Raw genomic sequence first — 23,641 nt, 5'->3', positions numbered from 1 at the left:
GATAAATAGTTGAATTGTTCCAATGCCAGTGTTGGAAAATGCATCAGAAACTGCCTAAAATGCAGCACTGGGTGTCGGCAGTTATGCAAGTCGATGCACCAATTTGATACCAGCTAATTCAGCAGTCCTGTGTGCCAAGTTTTATGGTCAGTAGAGGAGCGAAATGCAAACTTTACCTCAGCACCAGATTGTGTTGCGAAGTCTGTGTTATTGTAGCCAGGTTGTAGGAAGGAAAAGGTCTTTGGAGTCAAGTAGATTTTGTATTTCCCAGTCAGGGTTTGCTCCAGGAGCTGCCGGTGTTTTAGTGAAGCTAAGGCCTACGCTGCAAACCTAAATGACTAGTGCATAGAACACACATTAACTGGTTAATTGTTTATTTGGGTACCTTTTTTTTTTTTTTTTTTACATTGATTACATGATTACAACAGTTTTTTTTTTACTTCACTGATTTCAGTCTCTCAAATATGAAATACTTTCTTTTTCTTGAGGCCTCTAAGACCTGAAAATAAAACATTTGAGGATGTCATCTTGGGCTTTTTCATGTTTGTCTGACATGTTATGGATCAATCAACTATTCGATTAATAGACAAAATAATCAACAGATTCATTGATAATGAAATTAATCATTTGTTGTAGCCCTAATGAACTAGTCTATACACTCTGAAGGGAGTCCTCTTTACATACATTTTGAGCACATTACGTACAGTGCTATAAAAATGTCACATTTGTACTCAGTGTCCCTGTCTCTGCCTTACAGTTTGTTTGATGATGGTGAAAAACTGTTCAGCCTCAGGCGTTTATTGGACACTGACTAATACCAGGTGCAAAGGCATATGATTATCCCTCTAACGTATTCAGATACAGACTGAATGTTAATACTAGGTATGAATGGGACCCAAAATAAGCTGTTTGGGTTTTTTTTCTGGAAAACTACACATCCCCAAACTATAAAAGTATCATAATTACAAGCTGTAGTTGCATTGGAGATCACACAAAGTATACCCTTTGGGGTCTGATATGTACTGGTGCAGCAGACAGGCACAGTTACACTTGTTTTCTTCCTCTTCCTGTGTGTTTGAGTGTGACACAGATGTTATTAACTCACTCAAAGTGGTTTAATAACAGCTGTGAGAGAAGAAGAGGGGGAAAAATAAAAGAATGGTGTGGGTATGGGGAGAAAGAAAATCCGGACAGAAAAAATAAAGTGTCAGGTACAATTCAGTGAAGCCTTTCCCCAGACTCCTGTTCTGTACATTACTATGTAAGTAAGTGGACGGGCAACAGCGACACACACCCTCACACACACGTACGCAGGTTCAATCTCGACAACTAATGCTTTTCTCTCAAAGGAGAATGAGACTGGTTAACAGTGAGACAGACGGACTGTGTGTGTGTGTGTGCGTGTGTGTTATGGATCAGCGTCCCGAGAGCTTTCATCATCAAGGCTGAAATCATTGCCGTGACAACAGGGTTTACAACCAATCAAGGTGTTGATAATCACATCGAAGGACAAATCACGCTGGGTCTTCTGATGTCTACACTCATCTGACTCCTGAGCGCTTTGCTGCCATCTGAGAAGACGTGACCGTGTTACAAAAAGTTATTTTAACACCTGTTTAAGTATTTGAATGTAATTGTAATGAACTGTGTGTCAAAGTGCGTCTACTTTTTATGCACTTCGCATCCTCATCTTTCTGCAACTGCTGAGAAAGTCAAACTACACAAAACTTTAAGTGGGTATATTGACTTCAGCAGGGCACTCCGTATTATTTTACCCTCCTATGTATTAAATTTAAGGTGTTTGGCTCCATTAATTTTTTTCCTTCCTCGCATGTTTTTAATGAGCCGGTGAGACGACCCTGATGACTTTTCAACAAAAAGCATTTGTATTCAGAGTGGGAGGGGAAAAGTACAAGTTTTCTTCAACTAATTAAGCTCAAAGCTGCCATCCTAGCCAGATTTTACAGATTAGGCTGTGGGTGCATTTCACCTCAGTCTTCTGAATAACTTAAAGGTGAGCCCGGCCTGGCAGTTTTGATGTATACAAAATTTTTTAAATTTGTTAAGTGCTTTATTTTACAGTACATTAATATGATGTAACAAGTTGTAATTGGTTTCAAATTAGACAAAATTTAGAAATAAGGTCTTTTTGACGGTATTATACCCTTTATTTGACACTTATTAGACTTATTTAGAGGGTAATTAGGAATATATTACAACAGAACTGTAAAAAAAAAACAAAAACAAATATTTGGATCTATTTCATCTTTATTTTTTGAGTTTGAGGTACTTTCCAACATCGAAGAAGCATCCAAGCACAAGTTGTAAAGCCAGTTGTTGATACTCTGAATATAAATTTACTATGGTGCAATGTCTCTCGGTAACTGCACAGACTTATTGTAATCAATAATGTGATTCGATTAAAGAAGTAGGCACTGGTCTTGGTTACTGTGCCAGCTGTATGGAACCAGCTGAAGAAGGTGTATTGTTAGGTGTTCAGTGTCTAATTAGGGTATAACTACTACCCAAAAAGTAACATATTAGGTTTGTATGTTTTGTAAGTGCAACCTGTTGTTTCTCTTGACTGAAAGAGTAGTTGGTGATTATTTTGTTGACTGACTTTCTCCAGCCCTGGGCGCTTGAAATGGTTTAAAAACCCAGTTGAAGTATTTCAAAAATTCACAAGCAGGGAGTGAGGGCTGCTAAAAAATGCTAACAAATTCGGCCTCGAGTCTCGAACATAAAACAGGACTCTCGGTTCATGATCAGATTCCCTCTAAAATGCTGCTCCGTATCGCTCTCATCAAAATCCAGCTGCTTGTTAATCCTACAGTTTTAAAAACTACTAGAATAGACGCTCCTTTGAGAAGAAGACCTGGACCTCGACTTTGAAAGGTTGACCTAATGACATCCCCCTTGGTTCAGAAAAGACGCACTTCTCTGAAGTTTTTTCACTGTGAGGGAATGGCGAGAGACAGAGAGCGGAAGAAAGAGAGGAGGCAGCCTGATCAGAATTCAGCTTGCCTTTCTCTCATCTGTATTCAACGGAGCATCACTATCAGCTCTCCCCTTTCATCACTCACCCTCTCTCCCATTCACACATGCACCCGCAATCCTACAATGCTGTTCGCTGCTAAAGGCCTGCATGTGAGCATGAGTGGGTCTGTGAGCTGAAAATGTATGTTTATGTTAAGCCTGCTCACGTGAAATGCTAAAAAAACAAACATTAATAACCTGTTTACCGCTGAGGATCTGTCAGACACCAATAACAAATATTTCATTTAAACAGAACAAAGAGGAAACAGGTAAAAGAGACAACAAATTATCAGAAATAAAGAAAAAACAACCACCTATTTTGAGGTCAAGTAGTTCCTGCATCTGTCAGTCTGAAAGAGTATAGTTCATGTATATGTATGTTATGTATTTATGTGCATGTATGTGTATGATAAGAATTCCATGCATCGCCCTAGTGGTCCTAGATGCCTGGGGCTAAACACCGTGTACCACCCTACTGTACTTCACTGCCCCAGGCTCTTCAGAAGAAAAGCTCCCCTATGGGATAACAGCACCGTATCGTGGCTACACATGACTTGCAGTGGAACTAATATATGCTGAGGAGCATCACTCGACTAAAGGAGTCTGCTTACAGTTTATTTTCCTTTTAAATGAATTTTGAACGCTTGACATCAGGGGATAGATTTATTAACCGAACCAGATAATTGAGATGCTGTTGATTTGGCTTTCAAGCAAACCTTTAATAGAAGGGATGAAAATGTTGCCTGACGTTATTGACAACAAGTCTGGTGGAATTTTCAAGTCTTAATTTTCTTTTTTGCTATAAAAAAAAAGAGAATACATCTTCTTGATGTGTGTTGTGATTTGAATTACAGGGTAACATATGGAGTGCAGAGGTTACAGGGCTACCCGTCGCAGTATGTTTTGACAGTCTGGTAATTTGCCATCACTACATCTGTACCTAGAGAGACAGCTTACATTAGCTGGACCCTTAATTTGTCTTAAGATTGTCTGAAGTATTGACACATTTTCAATACCAGATGTTTGAGGTAACACAACATCTGTTAATTATAGTATTAAAAGTATCAAAGCTATTTAAAAAACAGTTATCTAAGTGCTTGTTCAGTTCAAGCAGACAGTGTCAGTACCTTTTTCTGTGAGCGCTGTGTGCAGGTTGTACTTTTTAAAAATGAAAAGAAAATTATCCGATTGTGTGTGACAAGGACTTTTTTTTCCCTTTTTGTTGTGGTACCAAAAGAGGTATTAAATATTATTTTTTTATACTAGTACTTTATCAAAGTTTAGAATTCTAGAATCTTGACAAATCTCTTTTGTATTAAGTGAGATGAATAAAGCACCAAGTGAGCAGAAACTCCTGATGACATGATAGTTGAAAGTTTGAAATATAACATGAGAATATAACATGAATGAAAGGCAGGAAGAAAGTGCAGACTTTAGCAAGCTGCTAGCTTCACTTTTCCTTTGGAATACAAACGTAACAGCACAATGTGTCCACCTGAATGTTGAATGCTGCTGTGTAAAAAGACAGACAGTTTAAAATCACTAACTGTACATTACCAGCACTATGTAGACAAGGTATTAATGCTCATAGGTGACAGGGCTGGCTGAAAAATAAATTGAAATACTGAAATCGCAAAATGGTCAAGTGCATTGTGTGGCAGCTAATATCAGCTCACAGCTGCTGTGATTCACATTCGGTGTGTTCTGTTGTTGTCGTGTGCTGCGGGATCATTTCCAAAGTTCGGATTGCACGGCACAAAGTGCCTCAGTGGCATTTTTGTGAAAAATGAAAACTGCGATGCAAAAATGAGCATAAATCTGTCAAAGTAATTGCAATGTGATTTTTTTTTAGATCTGATTGGCTGTAAAGAGTTACGATCTGCTACAGTCAGAGTAGCACGTCACAAAAGTTGAGAACGCTTCTCCTAGCAACACTTTCAACAGTAGACAGATGTCAGTCAACAGCTACCATTAAAAACACCCACCCAGAAACACCCAAACTTTTTGTAGGAAGCTTTTTCCACAAATATTTCCAAAATTGGGCTTAATTCACTTTTTAAAAACTGACAAATATGCCCAATAGCTGTAAAAATCACTGTAGGATAGAGTTCCTTGTTTATCTAACCTTGCAGTGGCTTTGGGCTCGTTATCCAGCACATGGGATCCTTGCTGATCCTGAAATGAGGTTCATGTTTGAGATGCAAAGAACTAAATCAATATGGAAATCCCTCAGATGACCAATACAAATACAGACAGTTTACATCTAGATCTAACATATACAATGTCCTCCTTGTAGCATATTTTGGCCTCCACAGAGACAGAGATGCATAAGTGGTAGGAGGGAAATTTACCATGTGCTACCATATCTTTATAAATTAACAATAGACACTAATTGCTATGCTACAGGAGAAGGACCAACCACCGTCTAATCAAGTGCTGCCTCGAGTGATACAGCCGTGGGGCAACACACCCAAACAAACGACGTACACACGAGTGAGCTCACGCATGCTCCGCCACACAAGTACACACCCACAGTGACTGAGGAGCTTCATTAAGAGCATATTTCTGTGTGGTAACCATCTGCTGGCTATCACTTCTGTTGGGCTAATGACTTTAATACGGTTTAATTGCATACATCTCGCTGTCAGGGGGGAATGCTGCACTCACTCCACTCCACACAGGTGGCAACACTCCACGCTGAGAGGCCACGAGTGTCTGCGTGAATGAGTGTGTGCGTTTGCATGAGAGTGAAAACAGGAATCTGCGAAATGCGTGAAATTCAATGTATGTTTAGCATGTGTGCGGGGGTTGTGAAAGGCTGTGTATGTAATTAGAGACAAGAGAGAGATTTAACTAAAGAGTATGCAGAGGGGCGTATGTAGATGCATGCATGTTTGTCACGTGTGTGTCTGTGTTATAGGAAGAAATCAGCGAATGGTGTATTAACAGTAAAGGCCTGACTGAAGAAAGGAAACGGTGTGTGTATGTGTGCTGCAGGTGTGATGTTTTGTAGGTAGCCTTGTTTTGTGTGTGTGTGTGTGTGTGTGTGTGTGTGTGTGTGTGTGTGTGTGTGTGTGTGTGCGCGCGGTTATTCAGGCATAAATATCCATTTATCCCAAAATACTAACAAACACATTGATCCACCATTACTGTATACAGTACGCTACAAAAAAAGGCAATTAGCTCTCGATCTCCTACGCTTGGCAAGGCTTAAAGTGGTTAATGGCTATTGATACTGAGGGGAAAGCAGATTGTCAATAGAGTCAGTGCTCAGGCTCTTTCTTCAACAAGCAAGTGGGATAAGATAGTGGTTACACAGACAGAGCCAAGGCCATGGAGAGGAATTTACTTGCTGTGTGTATAGTTATTGTTTTAACCTGCGTCTGACTGAGGTGAGCTGATTTAAAAGGAAGGATAAGCAATGAATTGCTGTGCACAGGGGTCAGCAATAAAAAGGTACTATAGTCTCTTAAGTCTCTTGATCTGTTAGTTTGTTCTGAACTTGTCTTTAAAAAACACCAAAGTCACACAATAACACCATCAAATGAGCAGACTGAGGCAGTGGTAGACCATCAGCTTTGGTTTTTGTGAGGTAAAACTGCTGATTTTGTCTGTGGAATCTGGTTGTGATATTTGGATTATATTTCCTGTCAGAAAAGGCTACCTGATGGCAAGGTAAAGCAGTGAAAAATATTTTAAATACAGCTTACACTGAAACTGATTTTTTTTTTTAGGTGGACTTTTTTCAAATGGCTAAAATACTTTTTTCTGCTGACTCTGTCCACAGGAGTTCGTTGTTTAGTGCTGGTACTCCTCCCTGCTACTCCACACTGGGGGCGTGCAGACCAGCATCTACTGTAGGTAATACACTGACTACTGATACAAGTACCTCATACAGCCCCACCTCAAATAATCCAAGCTATTCCTTTAATACACTCTATCTATATCTGGTCTTCACATGTAAGCAACACATGTAAATAAAACAAACACCACGTAATCCCCTGAGGCAGAGCAGAGCTGATAAACATGAAAAACTACATTTGGAAACATGCTTTACCAGGAGCGTTTAGAGTTGTACCTGATAAAACTGTTATTTATGGTTTTAAGTTAGAGATAACTATTAGTTAGAAGAACTGAAGCCTCAAATGGAGCCAGAGAGAAATATTACTTTAAACATTATTAATACAGTGACTGGTGCTATGTGCTGTAATGGTGGCTTTTGTTGAACTTGTACACTTTGCAAGCAGGCACGTACGCGCGTACACACATATATAGACATAGATAAAACACACAATTAAAGCTCACTCTTCCTGTGAACCAAATAGTCTATTTGCTGGCAGAATGAGATGGTGCTAAGTGAAGTGAGTACAATGAGTGCCCAAAGTCCTGCGAGGTGCCTTGCTGTTTTTCCTGCGGTGACAACTACAGCTCCCTGCAGCAGGCAGCAAAAGCCCTGGAGAAATTAATGGGGGAGAGATGACAGGTGTTGATGTGCACAAACATGCCAGCAGAAACACATTTGTGGCTAAAAATGGCAATCGTCTGTAGTAACTGTTGTGCTTCTTTGACATGTATCATTCCACCTCCGACCTCCTTCAACCAACACATCTACATGAGCACACACACGGAAAGGAGGCTGCACACACACACACACAGTCACCTACATGCACAAACACACCAGGTTGTTGGTGGTGGTAATGGTGTTTTGCAGCACCCTGAGGTGTAATGGGCCCAGGCAGTGCTCTGTCAGGGCCATTAGCTTTCTGTAGTTCGTATAATTATACAAAATGGGCACTCTGGCAAACAGTGGGTGCTAATGTAGGAGTGGGGCACTGTAGCATGTGGAGGTAAGAGCTGACATAGGATGGCACAGCCAAGCTGTCCTGTGAAAAGGTTGGCAGGTAAAAAGCTCAGCGGATTAGCGCTTAAAAGAGATGCACACTGCCGGGAGGATGGCACACCTTTGCTGTAGATGCATAGCATGTGTTACAGTGTCATGTCAGAAGGGGGCACCAAGCTTTACACAGGTAAACTGCTGTGGTTGCAGCCTATAGGGCTTTGAAGTCACATGATGCTGCATTCAGACTGCTCAGGGTTCAATCCTCCACACATACTGTACTGTTCATCCTACACCTTCTGTATTTTCACAGCAGAGATCCAGCTTTCCTTTGTGATCTGTTACTTTGTTATTCCCACATCATTTGACAGAATCAAAATGAATGAAAGTCGATAATGATGACTGCTGTGCTGCACCAGTGGCTATGTTCACCAGTAGCTGCTGTATGTTCAGGCAGCCAAATTTATGGAACAGTTTTTCTCAATTATTCTTTTTTTTTGTTTGTTTGTTGTCAGACAACCCAACAAGTCTGCAAAAAGTGATGTATACTTGCTCTGAAAGACTATCTGTTAACAAGCAGACATCCCAAAACCACTGCGTTGTAAAGGAGCAGGGTTACAGTCTCTGTCCAAGGTGCTGACACTGACATTAACAGACACTTTGCTACTGTGGAGTCATACAGTAGCTGATCTGGTTCAGCACCTTGGACAGAGATTATTATGACACCGATTTAAGGATTTTTTTTTTTCTTTTTTTTTTTTCTTTTTTTTTTAAATACAATCAACTGTATTTACATTAATCAGACTTTATGGGTACAGGTCTATTTCTCTGTTTGGTCTATGAAGCTTTTTCATAACAGTTCAATACATTCTTTTGGTGTAAAGCAAGTTGAGGACTATAAATGCGTGCTGAATTTTATTATAATCATGTCTCTCTGGATATAAGCCCAACAGTAAAATTTGTTTTGAAATAATCTTCTCTTTTACCTTTTTAGAACGTTTTAATCATTCTGCATTACCAAATACAATGTTCCTCTTCTTTACATACATTGTGTTCATATGTCTGGTATGTTTTGTTATACTGATTTAAATCCATCAGTGTCACACACATCTGCATTAAACATTTCAACCGTATTAGTTTAAGGTGTGTATTTACAGACTTACCGTTGGCATCCAGAGAAGCTAATCTTCTACTGAAATTTGAATTTGCAAGTTCCCTTTCCAGCTTTTCAACTCATGTTGTGAACTTTTGGATGAGCAAGATATCAGCAAGTTGATAAAGGATATAGGCCTATTTCTACACATTAAATACTGCCTCATACTGTTAACACATTCATACCTATAATCAGTTTATATGCCCTTTACATTAAATTACTGTACCACAGGTGAAACAGCAGTGCCCAAATTATTCATGTGGTAGAAAAATATTCTATTGTACTAATGGACCATTCAAGGGAACTGTACTGTGCTGAGCGGACAGAGAGACAGAGACACACAATTACACCTCGCCTGCCTTTTGTCTTGGAAATGTCAACAGCTGTCTCTAGGGAGGTTTTCTTTTTGTATCTGGGCAAAGGGGGTGATTTAGGCTGTCTTAGGCCCATTAAGAAGAGACTATGCAGTTTGTCAGCTTTTACAGTACTACAGAGTTTAGTACCCACACTCGTCATGCAGTAAAAATGAATTGCATTATTCTACTAGTCAGCCATTGGTGCAATGTTCTCACATTTAGCAGGAAAGCTCAGCCCCCATGAACCAAGTAGCCATGTCTAAATCCCCAGCTGATTGCTTAAAATATGGTGTGGCCTGCTGTGAATGACTGAATAAAAATGTGAATGCAAAATGCCCTATAGAATTTTGTACAATTTTTATGGAAAGGATGTCAGATCTGTTTTTGCAGGAAAATTTTAAAAAGGATTTATACAGCCTATCTTCAATCCCAGCACGAACAAAAGGCCAAAGTGACTTTGTTGGCATAGCGCACTAGAGTGATGGGGGAGAGCACAATTAGTCATGAAATACAAAGACGTGCATTTTCAGACACAGTTTCAGTAAAATTAATGTTTGAAGTTTGTGGATTTTATTCCCCTTAAGCATGTATTAATCCCCACACTGTAATTGGTACAGTAGGCAACAATAATTTAACCCTGTGCTCATATTAACAGATTATGAGTACAAACTGTGTGGTGTGCTGCCCTTGTAGGATATGAAATACAGTAACAACATTAAAACTTGATACTGCTTTGGGACTCAATGCATACAGTTATAGTCAAGAATCATCGTGTTACCAAATAAACATGGTTAATACGTTGTTTACAGGCCACGGAAAGCTTAAAAGGTTTGACAAGTTGGCAAAAAGGCTTATTTGTTTTCTTGCCAACAGTTACATGAGAAGATCGATACCAGTCTCATTATTTTCCAGTAACTATGAAACAACAGCCAGTTAGTTTAGCTGCACAAATACACTCGAAACGGTAGGAAACAGCTTGCTGGCTATGTCAAAAGATGATAAAATCCTGGTAGCTGCACCTCGAAATCTAATTAATTTACATTTTATACTTAGCTTGTTTAAATAATACCAAAAACCAGCAGCAGTTGTCAGGTTAACAGAGAATCAGGAAATCAAGAAGCAGAGCCGGGCATGAAACCCATGTAAAATGTTACTCAGTTTTAGGGTGGGCTCTCTCCAGATTTGTTCAGTCTGGCTGAAGTGAACCCTGGAGTGTTAACCTCCTTGTTTTGTTTGAGTTGGTGCGAATGCTAGACTTGAACTCTTGCGCAAACAACTGCTCTCCAGTTCCCCTTGAGGGAGCGTTCTCTGAATGCTATAAAGTGAACACCATTCTAACGAATCACAGAAGTGTACCACTGTATATGTCATTTCATTGGCTGACAAACTGTAGCACGTTTTCAACCAAAATATGGACTGGCAGGAGATAAACCTAGACACATGACGAAGTGAGAAATGCCTGCATTATTAATTTATTTAATACCCGCGGTCCTGTAATAATATCGTCTGCTAATATGCACTGAAAAGCACTTGAGAAAGTAAAAGATAAAAGTGTAAATAAATCTGAAAAAATTTTCTCCTTTGACATTCCCGTATTTCGAACATGCTTAACATGCAGTAGATCGACGTCATTCGGAGACTATGTCAACCAAAAGTCCTGCAACATCATTTATAAAAGGAAAATGATGAGAAGACATGTGGGATGTGGGTACAACCTTTGGTAATTTAAATACTGTGGGAGTGTGAATAAGATTAAAGCCCGAGAGAATGATGACAGATCGGTTGAAAGCTTTCAGCACACATGAAACCACAACCACAGCGTGGGTGTTAATGCTGAGGTTATCATTTGGATACTCCAACCCCTACTGACACCTCATAGAAACAAGTACTTTAATGGTTTTAGTTAAAACTACAAAGTAAGAGTAAATAGATATTCTTTTATGAGAAAAAGAACTTGGATTTCTTTGCTCTTTGCTCGCCACAGTTCACGCTCGTATAGTCAGCGGACTTAAGCTTTGCACCCATTCTGTACCAGTCAATGCCTCCTCAATGACAAGTTCATAACCTCTGGAGAAAAGCAGCCAGAAGCTATCTAAGTACTAAAACAGTTGTCTGTGCTTTCCTCTGTGTATCGAAGCATTTACAGTGATATTTCACTCTGCTTGAGTAGTTTCACTTTTCAGCACGTACAACTTCAAAGTTCAAGAGGAGTCAATATTTAACCATTTGCCCCTTCTGCTTCATCCATTACCACCCAGAATCTGCTACATTTTAGTTTTCACACTGTTTTAAACATGCAAAAGGACTTAAGAGATGCATGAGCCAATCCAATGCAATGGATTTCTGTTGTATGTCTGTTTGTTGAAAACTGTGTGAACTACTGCTCTGCAACATTGGCAAAATGAACAGTTCAATGGGACCTTTACCATGCAAAGACCCTTTGACCTCTAACATACTACGCACTACAAAGAAAAAAAAAGAGTGCCTTAGCAGTTTAACTTCAGGCGTCGCCCACTGACAAGTTCAGAAAGGTTAATGCCACCCTAATCAAGAGTTCACGATCCCTGGAAAAAAAAAAGCCAGGGGCAGAAATGCCTCAGCTCTCACTTTGACTGCATAAATGAGCATTTAAATTTAAAACTCAATATTTATGTCTCAGTTCACGAGGAAGCTCAAACCACAAAATCTCCCTCTCTTTTTCTTCAAAATCTATTTCTCCCTCTCCTCCTCCTGCTGCTGCTGCGGCAGTCTGTTTATTCCTTACAAGCGGGTCGATATTGCTGTTTATTTGGCATTTTTGTGTCTTAACTGAGTTGAGCGGGAGGGGGGCATGTGGTTGGCTTATGGGCTGACGGAGCAACTCCTGCTTTTCTGTTATCTTAGGGCAAAAAAGCCATAAAACTCTTCCTATCTCTATTTCCCTCTCTATTGTGGATAAATCTCAGCCAACGATAATGCCAGTAATGACACTCAGACAGCAAGCTTATCAACCCACATACAATTTTTTTTGAGCTGATAAATTCTTTCAGGGGACTCTTGGCAATTCCAAACTTGTGCATGTATACATTGATCAACAGAGCAACAGCTAATAAACAACTGCATTTGCGCACGTATTTAAGCACACACACTCACTTACTTTACGTCTACTCAATGCCACACCGTGACTGATCACTGTAGACTTTCCAAGCAGCTTTGGTCATCAAAATCGTACGCCACAATAATTCAGTGTACGAGCCCATGCAAGTTAGCTTTAGAGTGAACTTTACTTGTCAGTGATGGAGAGCATGGAGGTGGAAGGAAAGCAGTGAAAGACTGTCACAGTATAAAAGGCAGGATGGGGTGGAGGGCTACATAATTACTTCCACCATATTAAGTCAGCTGCTTTCCTCTCATTTTTTTCTCTTCTCCTATTGTTTTGGCACAAATAGATTCATATGCCACATCGGGCGGAGCACTCAATCAACGGGGTGATTATTAAAAGTTGTTTACTGGGGGTGGCCTTGTCTCTCTTTCTACACTATTGACTACAGTGCCATCCATCAGAGACGCCGCAAACCCCTGAGCGGGCCTGCTCGATACAAGCCAAGTTTCGGAAGAAAGTTAGAGGGGAGAAAATGAGGAGGTCTTGTCGTGATAAATGGGTGAAAACGATGGAATTAATCAGAGGAGGGATCCAGCTCTTTACTGGAAATTGCAAGGTGGTGATCTTAATGGGGACTGGCTATTGCTCACACACAGAAGCTCATCAAAGCCTCCATATACAGGAACAAAACATGCACATGATGGTTGATGCAGAACCTTAAATCAGCAGCAATTAAACAATTAATATTGACTTATAACGTGCAGGTTTTGTTGATGCAGACCAATGAAATAAATTAAGTTCAACAACGTCTCTCCACTTCCTCTCATTGCAAAAAAATGAAGCCAAAATATCTTGGATACAAGAGCTGCCATCTTGCGCCGGTGACGTCATTTGGAGCCAGACTCTGTACAGTCGTGATCAGGGTTGGAGCCGCACTTTCAAGGTCCTGCACATATAGCTGGCTGACTTGTTCCTGAACGCATCACATGAAACGTCCCTTTTATAGCCCCAAATAACTAATTAAACCAAACTGATCAGAAATATTACACTTGAACAAACATCAGTGTGATGAGCGCAATCTAAAATTATATCTTTGGGGAAAAAATGATTTGCTATGTACTTTGATTTTTTTTTTTTTTACTTTGGCCATGTCCTCTCCACAAAAATGGAGGAGGCAGGGATTATGACCTATACAGCAGCCAGCCACCAGGGGAAGATCAAGAATTTTTCAGTTTCATGTTTGGGGTGCTGTCATGTCATCCATCTTTTTTATAAGTCAGTGGTGCAGACCTAAAAACTTAAGGGCTTGACCATGACATTGGTGGCTCTATTCTGTGAGATTGTATTTTAAACATATCACATCATTAAATGACAGAAATACAAAAGGCATGTAGAATACACTGAAGTATATACAGAGAAACCAATTTTTCCCAGTAGCGGGCCCTATGGACAACACTGTTTACAATGCTGAGCAGCATTTGTTTTGGCAAAGTAAAACATCTAGAGTGACCAGATGTCCCGATTAATTCACGAGAGTTCCAATTTTCAAGCATTTGTCCTGGCGTCCTGACAAGGACACACTTTGTTCTGATAATTAGACTGAATTAATTTTGTTTTTCCCCAAATAAACTTTTAAAAGACATCTTTTTTGAAACGTGTCACCAAGCGAAAATAATGGCTTTATTAGGATAATGGTTTGGGTAAACTCAAAATGGATGGAAATATACAAAAACTGTGTCTCATACTCTTTTATCAATATACAGAACAGTGGCTTGGGAAGCACAAACACCAGGCTGTGCCAAAACAACAATCTCCTTAAAGTGTTTTAAATGTGAAAAAACTCTTAACTGTAGTAGAGAAAGGAGATACTGATCTGCAGCTACAGCCTCCCAAAGAACAGACAAACAGACAGATTTATCCACAGGCAGATGGGCAGAGTTCAGACTGACACGCAATCAAAAGGATGCTTATTCCAAGTGCATAACATGAGCATATGTTTCTATCAACATTATAGTGGAAATAAGTTAATTGCAAACAGTTGTTTCCCTTTATGAGTTCACAAACACTCAAAACATGCATTCGCATGATATTTCAAATAAAATATACACCTATTAGCCACAAAATTAAAACCACCTGGCTAATAGTTGTATTGTGTAAGTCCCCCCGTGCCACCAAAACAGCTTCGAGCCACCCATCAAGTAACGGATTCCACAAGAACTCTGAAGATGTCCTGTGTTATCTAGCATCAGGTGCAGATCTTTCTGGTCCTGTAAGCTGTGAGGTGGGCCTCCATGGACAGACCTTGTTCCAGCACATCCCACAGATGCTACACTGATCGAGATCTGGGGAATTTGGAGGACAAGCCAACACCTTTTCAACACCAGACCACCTTCTCCAATCACTCCATGGTCCAGTTATGACACTCATGTGCCCACTGCCGGATGTTTGTCGTGGTGGACAGGGACACTGTGAAAGGTATGCAGCCCCATGTGCAGCAAGCTACGATGCACTGTGTTCTGACACCTCTTTATCAGCCTGAACTTTTTCAGCAATTGGTGCTACAGTAGCTCTTCTGTGTGATCAGATCAGGCTGGCTATCCTTTGCTAATGAGTTTCTATTTATTGCACAGTTTAGACAGAACAACAAGACTGTAGAGTCTTGACTGAAGAGCAACATTTAGAGGATGGTTTGATACTATTAGCTCAAGGTTTGCCTAAAACAATAGGCTGGACTAATCAAAAGCATCTCAGTGAGAACAAAGGTGATTTAATCTGTCGGTGGCCAATTTGGCTAATCCCTTCAACACCTTTGTCAATGTGATATCTCTGTCTGCGTTTGGGGTGTCTGGTGAAGTGTATTCACATGTAAGTTTAAGAAAGCCTCTCAAAGGCCATCTCGTGGATGAATAGATCAAATGTTTTGGTCTCAACAGAGAATTTAACGTGACACAGACAAGCAGGGACTTAAAACAAAAGCCTGTTGTCTAGACTTGAAAATCTGGGCCTAGTCAAAGTCGTTAAGATCCTTACACTTGCTCATTTTTCCTGCTTCCAAAGCATCAACTTCAAAAACTGTCTGTCAAATGTATCCCACCCTGTGACAGGTGCCATAGTAATGAGACGATTCAGTGTTATTTACTTTGCCTGTCAGTGGTTTAAAGTTGTGGCCGATAAACATGTAATCACTGTCCAGACACTACAGCAAAATATAAATATAAAGAAAGAATCAAAAACAAAATGGTACTTTAATCAAACTCAGGCAAACTAACATTCGCCAGAAAGTGCAACTGAAAACAATAATAGTCATAATCTGAGGTTCCATCTTCGCCATGATATAAAAATGAATCCTAAATAAAGTTGTGTTCCCGGTCATGGTGATTGAAATAGTGCTGACATTTCCAGAACATGCTGGTTCCTCTGGAGTGCCCTCCTTTCCTTTATTGCCAAGGCAGCCTAACCCAAGGCGTTCTCCACACATAACTGATCTGAGGACAGACGCTGACATTTACAAAGGTCCACAGTTTTTCACACACCATTAATTAAAGTGAAAACAAACCTTTGTCTCCCTCTTTCACTCTTCCACCTCTCACTTTTTCGTTCCTCACTAAAGCCCCCCTGCCTGTCGTTGGGAAATCTGTAGTGACAGTCAGATTCCATTTACACAGAACTAATGGCCCCGCGTTCACATAAACGCTTGTCCTCACATTAACAATCACAATGGGGAGCCTCGTGACGCGGGCTGTTCAGCAATGCTTACTAATGAAATCTCAGGGACGCGCGATTAGATGGCCCAGATCAAGAGGTTCCGCCGATGGCCATGAAATGCATGCTGACAAATAACGCTCTTGGTTTTGTTTGTGAATGAACGTATGTGAGCATGTCCTTGTGAGCTTGTGAGTCTGTAATTTAGCGTAAGTGCTGCTGACCTTAGGGATATTAGAGTATATACTCTAATATCCCTGAGCATGCTAAATAAAAACAAATCTCATGTGTCAGAATAGCTGTAGACAGGCAACTCTAACTAGTTAAAATGTCCTAAAAACAGGGATTAAGTGTAAATGACTGACGAATTCAGAAAACTGAGCAATGTATATGGTAGAGTATAAAACTGAGCATCATAAGAAAGCGTACAGATTACAACATTAATAGGGTTAGTTTGATGCATAATTGAGCACCCAGCTGTTGCTTTAATCACCTTTTATTAAGTGCAAGGACTAATGTTTGCACGCCTTATGCATCTTAATTGTCATGATGCAAGAGTAGGCAACATGTATGGTATGAAAAGAGATTGTAAAACTTGGCATTATGTATTGTATGTAAAGGTCTTCTGATGCATAAAAAATGAGAAAATGTTAGTAGGAACTGTGCATGTCAATAGACATTAGATTAGAGCAGCAATGATTAGTCAATTGATTGATTAGCTGATCAAAAGAAAATCAGATGGCAACTATTTCGATTCACTAATAATTTCAGTCATTTTTCAAGAAAAAACATTTGCTAGTTTCAGCTTCTTCAACATAAGGATTTGCTGCTTTTCTTTGCCATTTAGGATATTACGAAATTAGTCTTTTGGACAAAAGAAGCAATGTGAAGATGTCACATCGGGCTCTGAGAAATTGCGAAGAGCACTATTTAACCTTTTTTTTATGTTTTATAGACTAAACAATTAAGCATGAAACTAATGAGGAGATTAATCGATCCATCAGAGAGTCAGACAGCACATGTAGAGATCATGCTGTGTGTACATATAGTAATATTATGTGCTTTTTCAAAACTTGCAGTGTAGGTACTGACTGTCTAGAGGATTTGAAATGCAGCATTTCTGCTGTGTTACCGCCAACCTGCATTGCAAATGTATTGCAAACTGTTTTGATACTCGATTTGTTCGTGATTCCGTTTGAGTCAAAAATGTTCTCAGATTTTGGCTTCTCAAATTTACATAGAAATGTGTATTTTGTCCTCTGTGACAGTAAACTGAATATCTTTACATTGTGGACGTTTAAGGATGCCACCTCAGGCTTTGGGAAATAGTGATCAACATTTTTCACTTGTTTCTGACATCTTATGGACCAAACAACTAATTGACAAAATGATCAACAGATTAATCTGTAATGTGAATGAATATTACTTGCAGCCCAAGAAATCGCACAGGCCTTACTTGAACAGATTTAAAAGCAGACAGTAGTTTATACTGGCAGAGAAACACCCCTGCTCAAGCACCAGCAAATATTGCCAATATGAGTAAATTGACCCTCTATTTAAACAAGTGCATCACCTGAAATAGTCTTTTATGAGGCCATCATCTTTAGAAACAAACTGCAAAATGGCTTAATTGCAAAAGCAGCAACTTGCATACATAAGTTGACAACTGCATCAAAACCCAAGAACAGCACTGGGCTGTGGTTATTACTCAGTTTCAAAATACCACTGGAAAACCTACTTATTTGCTGCATCTGAACTTTGAGGGCTTTTTCTGGTTCTCAAATTTCCAGACTGAGGTACACTGCCACAATCAAGCAGCTCCACATATGCAGGGTTAGAGACCGGGGTGCTGAGGTTTTTCATTTAGTAGAAGTTCTGCAGTGGCCCTGTTGGTGTCTGCAGGTAGCACAGACTAATGGGAAATGGCGCCGACTGTGCTGGTCCTACTAAAAGCAGCACATACCTGCATAATATCTCCTGGTTTGCCCATTACTGTGTGTCCCGCATGTGTGTCCAACATAAATGCGTATGTCAGGGGAATATGAATGTATGAATAAAATGGAAGAGTGTGAGAGAGAGTTGTTGGTGTGCATGTTCATGTTGTTGTGTGCATGAGCATATGGCTTTGAGTGACAGAGAAAAAAATCATGAAAATGTGTGTGCATTTTGGTGCACGCACTAACTTATCCTTGCAGTCCAGGCCTGCAGTTAGCAGTAGTGTGCTAGCTGAGGTGGAACGGTGGAAGGCAGATTGCTTGGGGAGTGCCACACTCCTCCTGCTTTTCATTTAGCAGCTTAACCAATCCAATCCCACAACCAGGAGAGGAGATTCACAGTTACTCTCCTTACTAGGTTTGATAACAATGCATGAATTATCCTTTTTAAATTACTTTCTGCGTGCATTTTTTAATTAAAACTATTAAAGTGAATCAATCATTCGTGTTCCCTCTCAGGACCCTAAGCATGTAACTCGCCAGCAGTTTGTCATACACTGCTGCTCCTCACATTTTACATTAAAGACAATTAGCACACACTTTTATACAGTGACTGCCACTGCAGTGACTGAGCAGATTCAGGGAGTTATGTGTATTAAGTAAAATTACCTCAAAAGAACAAATTGTTTTTCCAACTCCCACATTTGGGAGTTTGAACCTGTATCTTTTCATTTTAATATCTCCAAGGCTTTGGGAAGAGGCGAAATCTATGACAAGGTGTTATGATTATAAGAAATTAATGTTTCTCAGGAGCACACGGGTTCCCAACTCAGCACAGAAAAAAAATCAATCAAAACACTCATTTACAGAAAACAACAAGCCGTTAATGTTGTATTGTGCTAACTAGCTGCTACAAGTCTAGTTAGCCCCTGAGGCCTGAGGAAATTGGACTAGCAATTCAGTGTAATAATGAGTAGATTAATGAGAACAGGTTGGAAACCTTTATTATATTGCTGGAAGCATGTGTTATTTGTGTGCATGAATGTTCTAGGCTGAAAAGGCAAGACCGACTTCACTTGTGTTCTACTACACGTGTCATTTTGCAGTGTTTCCCACAGAATCACAGTGTACCTGTGTATGAGGGACGCTCTGTGGTGCATGTGATTTTATAATTACCCTATTTCTAATAGGTTATTTCTTATTTCACCATTTTAATTCTGCTTAATTCTGCACCCTATTTTAGTGCTAACTCAAAAACTTTAATCTGCCCACTTTGCTTTTCCCTTCAGCTCTCTTTTCCACACACACACACACACACACACACACACACACACACACACACACACACACACACCTACAATTGCCCAAAAAAACACACTTGTTTGGATTTTTTCACCTGTGATTATGTTTTTACAACAGCTGGTGAGCTGTGTGCACAAGAGGCTTGTGGTTAATGATGTGGCCTATCGAAATGATCAAAAACAACGTGGACATCAGCAACAGCCACGTGCACTTACAACCTTTTACAAAACAATGGCTTAGATTAAACAACAGACTCTTTGTGTGTGTGTGTGTGTGTGTGTGTGTGTGTGTGTGTGTGTGTGTGTGTGTGTGTGTGTGTGTGTGTGTGTTTGTCTGCAGAGCACATGTGATTGTCAGTAAACCGTTCCTGCCAAAGCAGAACGAAAACAGTTATGGCAGGGTTAGAGTGGGGGGGGGGGATTCTCCACTAGTTATTCATTCATGGATGGCAGATAAAAAATTTTGCAGAGTAGTTGTCTAGTGGCAGTACATGTACAGATAATTACAGTTTACCCATGAATAAACACTGTAGAAGAAGTACAAGACATTTCCATGTCCCATCTACAGCGTGAGGTGAAGGGAGAGTATGTGGGATTATAAACCAGAGCAGAGTGAGGGTCGGATGATCACTGAAGTCACACTCTGGGGACCATGAATGACTGTAAAATTTTATCCATTCAATAGACATTTCAATTTTCAGTTTGGCCTAGAGTGGTGGCCCGTCCATCGTACACACATTGCCATCCCATGAAGCCCTCTACTCTCAATGAAGTGCCAAGTGTGGGGAAGAAAAAAAGAAAAGAAAGAGGGATACATGGTGAAAAGAAAAATAATGAAAGAAACAGACATAAAGAAATGGTAAAACAAAACGAAAGATGAAACTGAGCAGCACAGACAGAAAGTGGCAAAACCAGAGCTGCTGGGAACTGGTAAAAAAGAAGTGACAGAAACAGAGAAAGAGGCAAACAGGCAAAAAGAGAAAGAAAGGCAGACATGAGAGGAAAGGGATGCCGTGAGGGTTGCTGGGTAAAGCATGTGGAGATAAGAGCTGTTCAACAGGCCCTTAAGAACCTGGCAGGCCTACGTTTGAACTCTGAGGCTCAGTGGATCAGAGGCAGAAATCTCTTGGAATTAAACCAGTAAAGCTGAGCAGAGAAGAAATCTTTACTTTTTCTCTTTCCTCACTGACACTAATCTGTTAGCAGTTAGTAAATTGTGTTATATTTGGTTGATCAATTAGTGGAAATTGAAAATTGAAAACCCTGCAACACCATCACAATGTGCAAGAGTGTCGCATTTATTGTTCAGAACTGCAGAGAAGTTTGTTTTTTGTAAATTCAAATTCATATCAACATTCATGTTTTAAAATGAATATATATGAATCCAGTCTGTGGCGCAGACAAACTGAGCCACACACACACACACACACACACACACACACACACACACACACACACACACACACACACACACACACACACACGTGTGTTCCATTACGTATAGACAACAGACAACCCATGAAGACATAAACAAATAGGCGATGAGAGCTCATTTGCTGTATACTGGGCAGGGGAAAATGCCAGGATGACATTTGGCTGTCTGTTTATGTGCATGCATGCCGTTGTGTGTGTGTGTGTGAGTCAGAGGGTTTTATGGGGAACATGGAAGAGAACACACTCCTGAGAATGACAAGAGAAACAAAATGTGCAGCATGTTGTACCAATGCAATTAATGCTATTATCCTAAATTTGTGTAGACAACAAGTAGAAGCTATGTCAACATGAGTGAAGTGGTGAGTTTGTGAAGTTTCTTGCCCTCTGTGAGGAGTATGTACTATTCCCACTGTATAATATCTTTCTTTATTTAGGAGTTTGGAGTCCTGAACTACCACTGCAGAAAAGTTTGGACTGTCTATGGGGTGTGTGCCTGAGTGCATGTTGGAGAGAGCCACAGTGGACTTGGTTTTCAATGCTTTGAACTTAGTCTGAGAGAAAATGAAATATTTCAAAAGAAAACTTAAAATATACAGCCATGCTGGCATGCTCACAGTGACAGTGTCAACATGTTGATGGTAAGCAAATACAATATAAAGTTGACCATGCTAATGTTGCATTTTAGCATGCTAGTTAGCACTAAACACTTAGCAATGACTGATGGGAATGTAATTAGTTTTCCAGGATTTTGATCATAAACCAAACTGAAATGTTGACCTGATGATGGTGCTAAATAAAAAGTCATTATGAGCCATTAGTATTCATTATTCATTATCATTAATGTCTCTACAAAATATTGTGCAAATCCATCTGGCAATATTTGATAACACCATGTCTATAACACATCCTAATGCATTACAGACATAAAAAATACATAATACTGTGCTTATAGCAATGTATAACTATAGTAGGGCTGCAGCTATCGATTATTTTTTTAAGCAATTAATCTAATTATTTTTTTTGATTAATCTACTGATTAATTTATCAATTAATCTATTATTATTGTTGTTATTATTCAATTATGATTCAGAGAATTGACCTAATATGCCTAATGCCTAATTAATATTTCAATATTTTATTCAATCATAATCCTGAAAAACAGACACATAAAGTACATTAAAATAATTATAATAGTGGCATATTTCATAATTTGTCTAATTTCCACCTTATTTAACAGACTCCATTTCAGATGCCTGATCAGAAATATACTGATGATGTATATTAATTTAATCACTAATCACTGTGTCAACCCTCCACTGAACAATCAGTATTTTCACTTAAAACGTAAACTGGTTATGACATGATGATCACTAGCAGAGTATTTTTACATCATTGTGGGCAAAAGAAAATACTTTTCGGTGTTTTTCTGCCAACTGAAATGAATTACAGACAGTATTTAACATTAGTTTGAGTTGCTTCCGTCTCTTACATGGCTGATAAAGTGAACAGGAAGTACAAAACGACAGAATAACACTGTTAGATGACTCATGATGTAAAGTTAACTGCAACGGCGCAGACATCACTTTTAACACGGGGTGATAAAGAAACATCTAGAAAATCTATCCAAAGTGATTTCTACTAACAGAAACATGTTCCACGTGTTGATAATAATTTTAGTCAAAATCACAAATGTGAACCCCATGGTGGCTCTACATGAAAATCAAAGGATCACTAAAGTCAGGAGGCTTTCTCCTTTTGAAACAGTGGACACCTGTGCAAAATTTCAAGGCAATTCAACCAGTAACTGTTGAGATATTTCAGTTTGGACCAAAGTAGTGGACCGACCGATGGGCTCACATTGCCATTTGTACAGTAGTGCTGCATGCATGGCTGAGAAGCAGAGAGGAAGAAAGCCCCCTCCCCACACACATTCTGATCATGCAAAAAAATTAAGCTGACCAAGCTGTCTTAAAGTTGATGGTGTTTAGAAGGTTCCTCAGTTCATTATGATTAAAGGGTTTGCCATTGTTGACTCCCCCGCAGGCACTATCTGCTCTCAGCATGCCTGCTTAGTCTTGTTCGAATGATGAATATTTCCATGCTTTAACGCAAGAGTGGACACACTGTAACTACACAAAGGTTAGCGAGGCCTTTCTGTGTACTATGGCTCAAAAAGCTGCAGAAACCCTTTTAAACAAACCTATAACCACCTTAAGTTCAATCTGAAATAAATTCCAACAAAAAGTAGCAGTCTTGTTTGAGCTTGAACGTGGGTGAGAGAAAAGGGGAAAGGGTAGAGAGGGTAAGAAGAGTATGAAAGTAAGAGCAGATGAGTCAGTAGATGTCTCATCTTAAAACTCCGACAGCCTCCAGTGTCTCACTCAGTGAATGAATCACCTTTAATCAACGGGCCTCCATCTAAAGCACAGGTTCTTTAGATCCGTAACCTTCTGACTGGAAACTCTTTTGAACACTTCTTCTGATTTATTACACGATGGGTGTGACATAAAAGATGGAATGGTCCCCTTATATTAGTTGTAATTGTGTTTTTTCGGTCTCCTTTTTCTTCAATGTAACGACCCGAGGGGAGCTACGGTAAAACTGAGACGTGGAGGACCTCTGAAATGTTAAGATTGATTTCTCATTCAAGTGAGGAATAATATAACTCTGCAGTGATTTTAATAAATAAAAACTAGCACAATGGCAACAGTGACAAGGACTGCTACTGTGATCCAAGGTGTCATTCACAGCAGCTCTTGCTCTTTACTCACAATGAGTGGGAAACCAGATTTGTCATGGCATGTTT

General features: G+C 39.7%; 1 protein-coding gene across 3 annotated transcripts in view; it reads right to left on the bottom strand.

Moving 5' to 3' along the window:
- Positions 1-23,641, bottom strand: part of tbc1d22a (TBC1 domain family, member 22a) — a 159,428-nt gene that overhangs the window by 918 nt on the left and 134,869 nt on the right. The window lies entirely within an intron of this gene.

This window comes from Lutjanus erythropterus, chromosome 22, assembly GCF_056507025.1.
Source record: "Lutjanus erythropterus isolate fLutEry1 chromosome 22, fLutEry1.hap2, whole genome shotgun sequence".
Lineage (NCBI taxonomy): Eukaryota > Metazoa > Chordata > Actinopteri > Lutjaniformes > Lutjanidae > Lutjanus > Lutjanus erythropterus.
This window is presented reverse-complemented; position numbering and strand designations above follow the sequence as displayed.